Source organism: Helianthus annuus, chromosome 8 (assembly GCF_002127325.2).
Source record: "Helianthus annuus cultivar XRQ/B chromosome 8, HanXRQr2.0-SUNRISE, whole genome shotgun sequence".
Classification (NCBI taxonomy): Eukaryota; Viridiplantae; Streptophyta; class Magnoliopsida; order Asterales; family Asteraceae; genus Helianthus; species Helianthus annuus.
The window spans coordinates 38,134,828-38,142,350 of record NC_035440.2 but is presented as its reverse complement, the minus strand read 5'-3'; positions in this window follow the sequence as shown (position 1 = coordinate 38,142,350).

Sequence of the window (7,523 nt, the reverse complement as noted above, 5' to 3'; positions counted from 1 at the left end):
AACACAATGCACATAGTCATAACAATCATTAAATAATATATTTCACATAAGCACGTAGCGTTGCAAGATAGGTCTAAAGTACGAGTTGTCACATTATCCCCAACTAAAAAGAAATTTCGTCCCGAAATTTGGTACGCACTCACTGAGGGAGCTAGGTAAGTTATATCGTTCACTGACTTTCCTGGGGTGTCACATCCTCCCCCCGTTGATCTGGAATTTCGTCCCGAAATTCCGCAGTAGTAGCTTCAGCCTCAGTAGTGGTTGCATTGGTTCTGAATAACTGGGGGTACTTTTCTGTCATCCTGTCTTCGCGTTCCCAGGTGTACTCTGGGCCACGTTTGGAGTTCCAACGAACTCGGACAAGAGGGATTCTCTTGTTCTTGAGGACCTTAACATTCCGGTCCGTGATTTCAACTGGCTCCTCGACGAACTGCAACCGCTCGTCGATGGTGAGTTCCTTAAAAGGAATTATGAGGGTCTCATCTGACAGGCACTTCTTCAGATTCGACACGTGAAAAACGTTGTGAACTGCCCCGAGTTCTGCTGGTAGGTTCAGTCTGTAGGCTACTTTGCCTATTTTCTCTATAATCTCGAATGGTCCGACATACCGTGGATTGAGCTTGCCTCGTTTGCCAAAACGAACCACACCCTTCCAGGGTGAGACTTTAAGTAAAACCCGGTCCCCGACCTGAAATTCCAATGGCTTCCTACGCTTATCCGCGTAGCTTTTCTGACGGTCGCGTGCTGCCGCCATGCGTTGCCTTATCTGTGCGTTCTTTTCCGTGGCGTCCACTACAATCTCTGGACCCGTGATCTGACTATCCCCCACCTCTGCCCAACAGAGAGGTGACCGGCATTTACATCCGTACAATGCCTCAAATGGAGCGGCTTGTATGCTGGTGTGATAACTGTTATTGTATGAAAACTCCACCAAAGGAAGATGCTTTTCCCAGCCGTTGCCGAAATCAATAACACATGCCCGGAGCATGTCTTCAAGAGTTTGGATCGTTCGCTCAGACTGCCCATCCGTCTGAGGGTGATACGCTGTGCTCATGTCTAACCGTGAGCCGAAAGATTTATGCATCGCTTGCCATAGCTCTGACGTGAATCGTGCATCCCGATCCGAAATGATGGAGGTGGGCACTCCGTGCCTCGAAACAACTTCTTTAAGGTAGATGTCTGCGAGAGTGGAGAACTTATCCGTTTCCTTTATAGCTAGGAAGTGTGCAGACTTGGTGAGTCGATCCACGATCACCCATATGGTATCATTCCCACGCTGAGATCTAGGTAGGCCTGTAACGAAATCCATGGAAATTTCTTCCCATTTCCATTGCGGTATCTTGGGTTGCTGAAGTAGGCCCGCTGGTTTCTGGTATTCCACCTTGACTCTCGCACAGGTCAAGCACTTGCTGACATAGGTAGCGATGTGGGCCTTCATGCTAGGCCACCAATAAGTAGTTCTGATGTCGTGGTACATTTTGTCCGACCCTGGATGTACCGAGTAGCGAGACTTGTGAGCTTCATCCATTACCAGCTCGCGTAGACCGCCATAAAATGGGACCCAAATACGCCCCGTTACATAGTAGGCGCCGTCTGCCTTCTGTTCTAATTGTTGCCTTGAGCCGCGTAGGGCTTCAGCCCTGACGTTTTCTGGTTTCAATGCCTCTGCCTGTGCATCTCGTATCTGTGCAGGAAGGCTAGACTGAATCGTAAGTTGTAGCACTCGCACGCGCTTAGGTAGAGTGTCTTTCCGACTGAGGGCATCAGCCACAACATTGGCTTTGCCTGGATGGTACTTGATGGCGCATTCGTAATCGTTCAGTAGTTCAACCCATCGACGTTGACGCATGTTCAGTTCCTTCTGCTTGAAGATATGCTCGAGACTCCTGTGATCGGTGTAAATTGTGCACTTGGTACCGTACAGGTAGTGTCGCCATATCTTGAGCGCGAAAACAACAGCTCCCAGCTCTAAATCGTGCATCGTGTAGTTCCGTTCATGAATCTTAAGTTGGCGCGAAGCGTAAGCAATAACCTTGTCGCGCTGCATCAACACACATCCAAGACCCTGGATGGATGCATCACAGTATACTACGAAATCGTCCGTGCCCTCTGGCAATGAGAGGATAGGTGCACTGCAAAGTCGATCCTTTAAGTGCTGAAAAGCAGTTTCCTGACAATGGCCCCAACGGTATGTGACACCCTTCTGTGTCAGTAGTGTAATCGGCTGAGCAATCTTTGAAAAGTCTTTAATAAACCGTCTGTAGTAACCCGCCAAACCCAAGAATTGGCGTATTTCCGTTGGCGTACGTGGTGCAGGCCAGTTTCTGATCGAGTCTACCTTGGATGGATCGACATGGATCCCATCCTTGTTCACTACGTAGCCTAAGAAGTGGACTTCACGAAGCCAGAAGTCGCATTTCGAAAACTTAGCGTACAGCTGTTCCTTCCGTAGGAGTTCCAGAATAAGGCGTAGATGCTGCTCGTGTTCCTCCTGACTCTTGGAGTAGATCAGGATGTCGTCGATGAAAACAATGACGAACTTGTCAAGATAGGGTTTGCACACCCTGTTCATAAGGTCCATAAATACGGCAGGTGCGTTCGTTAACCCGAACGGCATGACAAGAAACTCGTAGTGACCGTAGCGAGTTCTAAAGGCTGTCTTGGAGACGTCCTCATCCCGGACTCTCAGCTGATGATAACCAGACCTCAAGTCTATCTTGGAGTAGTAACACGACCCTTGCAACTGGTCGAATAGGTCATCTATGCGTGGAAGAGGATAACGGTTCTTCACCGTTACCTTGTTCAGTTCCCGGTAGTCTATGCACATCCTGAAGGTACCGTCCTTCTTTCTCACGAACAATACTGGAGCTCCCCAAGGCGAAGAGCTTGGACGAATGAAGCCCTTTTCCAAGAGCTCTTGTAGCTGCTTTGACAGTTCCTCCAATTCTGATGGAGCTAGACGATATGGTGCGCGAGCTATGGGTGCTGCTCCTGGAGCGAGCTCGATTTGAAATTCGACCTGACGATGAGGCGGTAATCCAGGTAAATCTTCAGGAAACACCTGAGGGTAGTCGCGTACAACTGGAATATCCTCCAGTTTCTTTTCCTTCACTGATGCATCTAAAACGAGTGCCAAGATTGCGGTGTGACCCTTCCGCAGACATTTCTGAGCCTTCAAGAAAGAGATGATGCCAACCACAGCACCACTCTTGTCGCCTTGGACTTCGAGAGGTTCTTGACCAGTACGGGGAATGCGAATGATCTTCTCACTGCATAAGATTTCAGCCTGATGCTGGGATAACCAATCAATCCCAATAACGATATCAAAACTTCCCAAGACTATGGGAATAAGGTCGATGGAGAAAGCTTGACCGGCTAAGACAATACTACAGCCCCTGACTATTTGCGTGGCTTCTAAACTCTTACCATTAGCTAGTTCTACGACGTGTTTGGTGTTTAGGGGTGTTGATGTACGTTTTAACAATTTACTGGCTTTCACAGAAATATAACTTGTATCCGCCCCCGAATCAAATAAAACAGTAACATAAATATCATCGAGGAGAAACTTACCCATAACCACATTGGGATCGTTCATTGCATCTCCTCGTCCTAGCACGAAAGCTCGACCCCTTGCCTCGTTGCCATTGTTGTTGTTGTTCCCACCGTTGTTGTGCCCGTTGCCCTGGTTATTGTTGTTGTTGCGGTTATGATTCTGGTTCAACTGAGGACAATCGCGTTTGTAATGACCTTCTGCCCCACACTGGAAACATCCCCGGTTTCCACGCTGTGGTTGCTGCTGCTGTGGGTTTTGAGGAACCGGTGGCGGAAGTTGCTGATTCTGGTTCGCAGGTCGTGAGCTCCTGCAATCTTTGGCTTCGTGCCCTAACTTGAGACATCTCTGACAACGTTCCTTGCGACACCTTCCACTGTGGTGTCTGTTACACTTGTTACATAGTGGGTGAACTCCCCGGTATCCACCCTGCCCCTGACTGCCAGATGATTGCTGACTCGAATTCTGGTAGTCGTTCGTCCTGCGCTGCTGTGCTTGAGACTGAACGGCAACTGAGCCCCTGCTGGAATCCCCATCCCATTTCCGTTTGTTGTCGCTGAGTGTAGCAGGAGTAGCAGCTGGAGTAGTAGTTGCACTGACGCGTTTGGGCAGCTTGTTCTGTTCTACTGCCTGATCTGTGAGTCGATAAGTAAGACGCTGGATGTCTTGGATGTTGTCGAGGTTTGCCGATGTAACATGGCTCTGGATCTTTGGCGCAAGTCCCTTGAGATACAACTCAATGCGCTTCACTGGAGGGTCCACCATAGTTGGACACAGAATGGCCAGTTCGTTTGATCGTTTCGTATAGGCTTCAATCTCTGACCCCGTCATTTTCAAGTGATAAAGCTCGTTCTCCAACTTGTGGATGTCATCACGCGTGTAGTATTCCCTCTTAATGAGTTCCTTGAAATCATTCCAGGGTGTGGCGTTAGCAGCTGCCAACCCTAAGATCTGAACTTGGGCATTCCACCAAGTTAGTGCTATTCCTTCTAGCGTGCCAGTGGCGTATTTCACCCTGCGAGCCTCAGGGCATTCACACATCTCGAACACAGACTCGAGCTTTTCAAACCAGTGGAGGAGTCCCACTGCTCCTTCCGTGCCACTAAATGTGCTGGGACGACAGTCCATGAAGTTCTTGAAAGTGCAGACAGGTTGCTGTGCTGGTTGACCTATTGTGTACGAATAGGGCAAAGTTTAATTACGAGAGTTAATGCAGGATCTAAGGATCCTAGTGTGAGTCTATACTGCAGGGTATACTACCTGCTTATGCGGCTGCAAGTGCCGCAGCAACTTGAGCTTGAACGAGAGCCTTTAGCTGGGCTTGAGTCATGTTAATTCGTCCAGACATGATCTTCATTGTAAAAGTAGCGTAAGTGAGAATGGTTCGCGAGTAGGGCGATGACAGAAAAAGCGTAAGCACGTAGGTATTCTCATGTAATAGTATCATGTGTATCTAAGTGTACTACGAGCAAAGTTCTATATAGTTCTAGCAAGCAGGTAATAAACATAAACCTTATTACCTAGGATGTCGAGTCTTGCACGTGGAGCGAAGCGTCATTGTGGATCGTTGAGAGCACTGTTCTGGTTATAGTCTGGTTTTAATAAAAACGTTTTCCCATATTAAAACCAAGTTCTCTATAACCAATGGCTCTGATACCAATCTGTCACACCCCCAAAATCCACCTGCGGAGTATCACCGCTTGGGAGCGTGACTGACCAGGATCAAGCCACCAATCATATTGAACATCTAAATAAGTAGTAAATGTTATCCATCAATACGAAAGGTGTTTATCAAAACCAATGTAAATAAGTGTAGCGGAAGCATTAATGTAAAAACCCAATCATAAGTATTCAATGTATGAAATGTCATAAATGTTTAATAAGCATTCATGATCCGTTGCCCACAACGACCCGCTCCTCCTTGTGCAAGCTCCAATAGTACCTAAGGTCCTGCAAGGCATGCAGCAGAGAGTCAACAACTAGTTGAGCGAGTTCACAGAAAGTAAGTTCAGTAACAGTAATTGTATGAGTCGCATTATGTTCGTTCGTTGTTCATGTATAGTATTGGTTTCCATCGCGGGCCCTTTCGGCATGTATGCGAAGATTTGGGTTAATACTCCCAAATATCCTAGACTATGTATATTTGTATCGCTGGCCACCCTGGCATGTATGCGAAGTTTAGTATGTATAGTTCGCGGCCTTTCCAAGGCATGCATGCGAAGATTAGTCATAATATCGCGGCCAACCCCTGGCGTGTATGCGAAGATCAGTTCAATCGGTATACTAGTCTAGCCGTATCTTATCATTTACCATCCTCATCCTGAGGACCATATCATTAGGTTCCATTAACTAAGTACGCACGAAATAATCATCCAATCCCATTCCCACCCTGGGAACCCCATGCCTTGGCTGTGTGAACTCACCTTGGGTTTGCTCGGCAGATACACAAAGTTCGGTTAAGCTATATAGTGATCACCCACGTCCTAGCATGGTTATTATACAAGTCAGGTTCGCATTCAAGTCTAGCACGTATGTTCTACACGTATTGTACACAAGTATAATCATGGCATGCACAAGTATGTCATAGCAGTCCAATAGCAGACACGTAAATAAGTCCAAGTATCCGGCCCAATCAGTTGGGCTCGTAACAGTGAAAGTCCAATAGTGTGCAAGTGTTCACGGTCTCGAGTCGAGACTAACGATCTCGAGTCGAGACTAGGTGGTCTCTAGTTGTGCTGGTTTTGAAGTCTCGAGTCGCAACAGAGGGGGTCTCGAGTCATCATGGTCTAGTCGAGACTACACGGTCTCGAGTCGCAACTGGACCCGCAACCGTGGTCTCGGCTTGTGCTGTTGTGTGTCGATAATGTGGTCTCGAGTCGAGACTGAGGGTTCTCGACTCGCAACCGTGTCGAGACTAGCAAATTGTAACAGACTTCCTAATTTCCATAATTTGCAGCTCAATCAGTTCCGTATTATTAGCAAACATCTATGGCAGTTTCACCATTCAGATCAATCAACAACTTATTCAGAAATCAAACATGTTCATATACACGTTCATATCATCTCAAGAACATCTATTTACCAACATGCAGAACATATGATCGGATTCATGTGATTAATCGAACTATCATGCAACCTAAATCATAAACCCCCCTATCATAATATCACAGCCGGTTTAACTAGCATTCGGTTCTAGATCATGCACCCCGATTTAACAACACATCATCACATATTACTTAGTCCTAAACCGATCACATAATATCATCAATAAGCATTACTAGCATGAAACCCTAGTGTAATCATATACAACCAAAATATCATCTATCGAAATAAATAACATCAAACACTAACCGAGTCGAGTGAATGATAGGATCGGTCCAAGCAAAAAGCTTCGAGAGATGGTCTCGGTTTGCCGTCGCACAAAGAGAGGGGAAAGGAGAGCTAGGGTTTTGTGACTTGTGTGTGTTATGTTTTGCAACAAATGAGAAAAAACAAATCCCTAGAGGGTGTTTGTTTGCGTATAAGGGGAGTGGGCCGAGCCCAACTCAGCTGCCCTATGGTGTCCGATTACAAGGTGTGGCCCAAATGGGCCTGTGCGATCAATTCGTGTTGTGCGGTTCGGGCCGTTAAATATACACACACATTACATAACACAATGCACATAGTCATAACAATCATTAAATAATATATTTCACATAAGCACGTAGCGTTGCAAGATAGGTCTAAAGTACGAGTTGTCACATTATCCCCAACTAAAAAGAAATTTCGTCCCGACATTTGGTACGCACTCACTGAGGGAGCTAGGTAAGTTATATCGTTCACTGACTTTCCTGGGGTGTCACAATCATGAAAAGCGAAAAAGGGTACGTTCTCTTAAATTAAATCTACAAGTAGATTTAAATGAGCAGATTAGAAAAGCACAAGAATCAGTCATCAAGGATGATACTGAAAAGCTAAAAGGAATGGTCAAAGA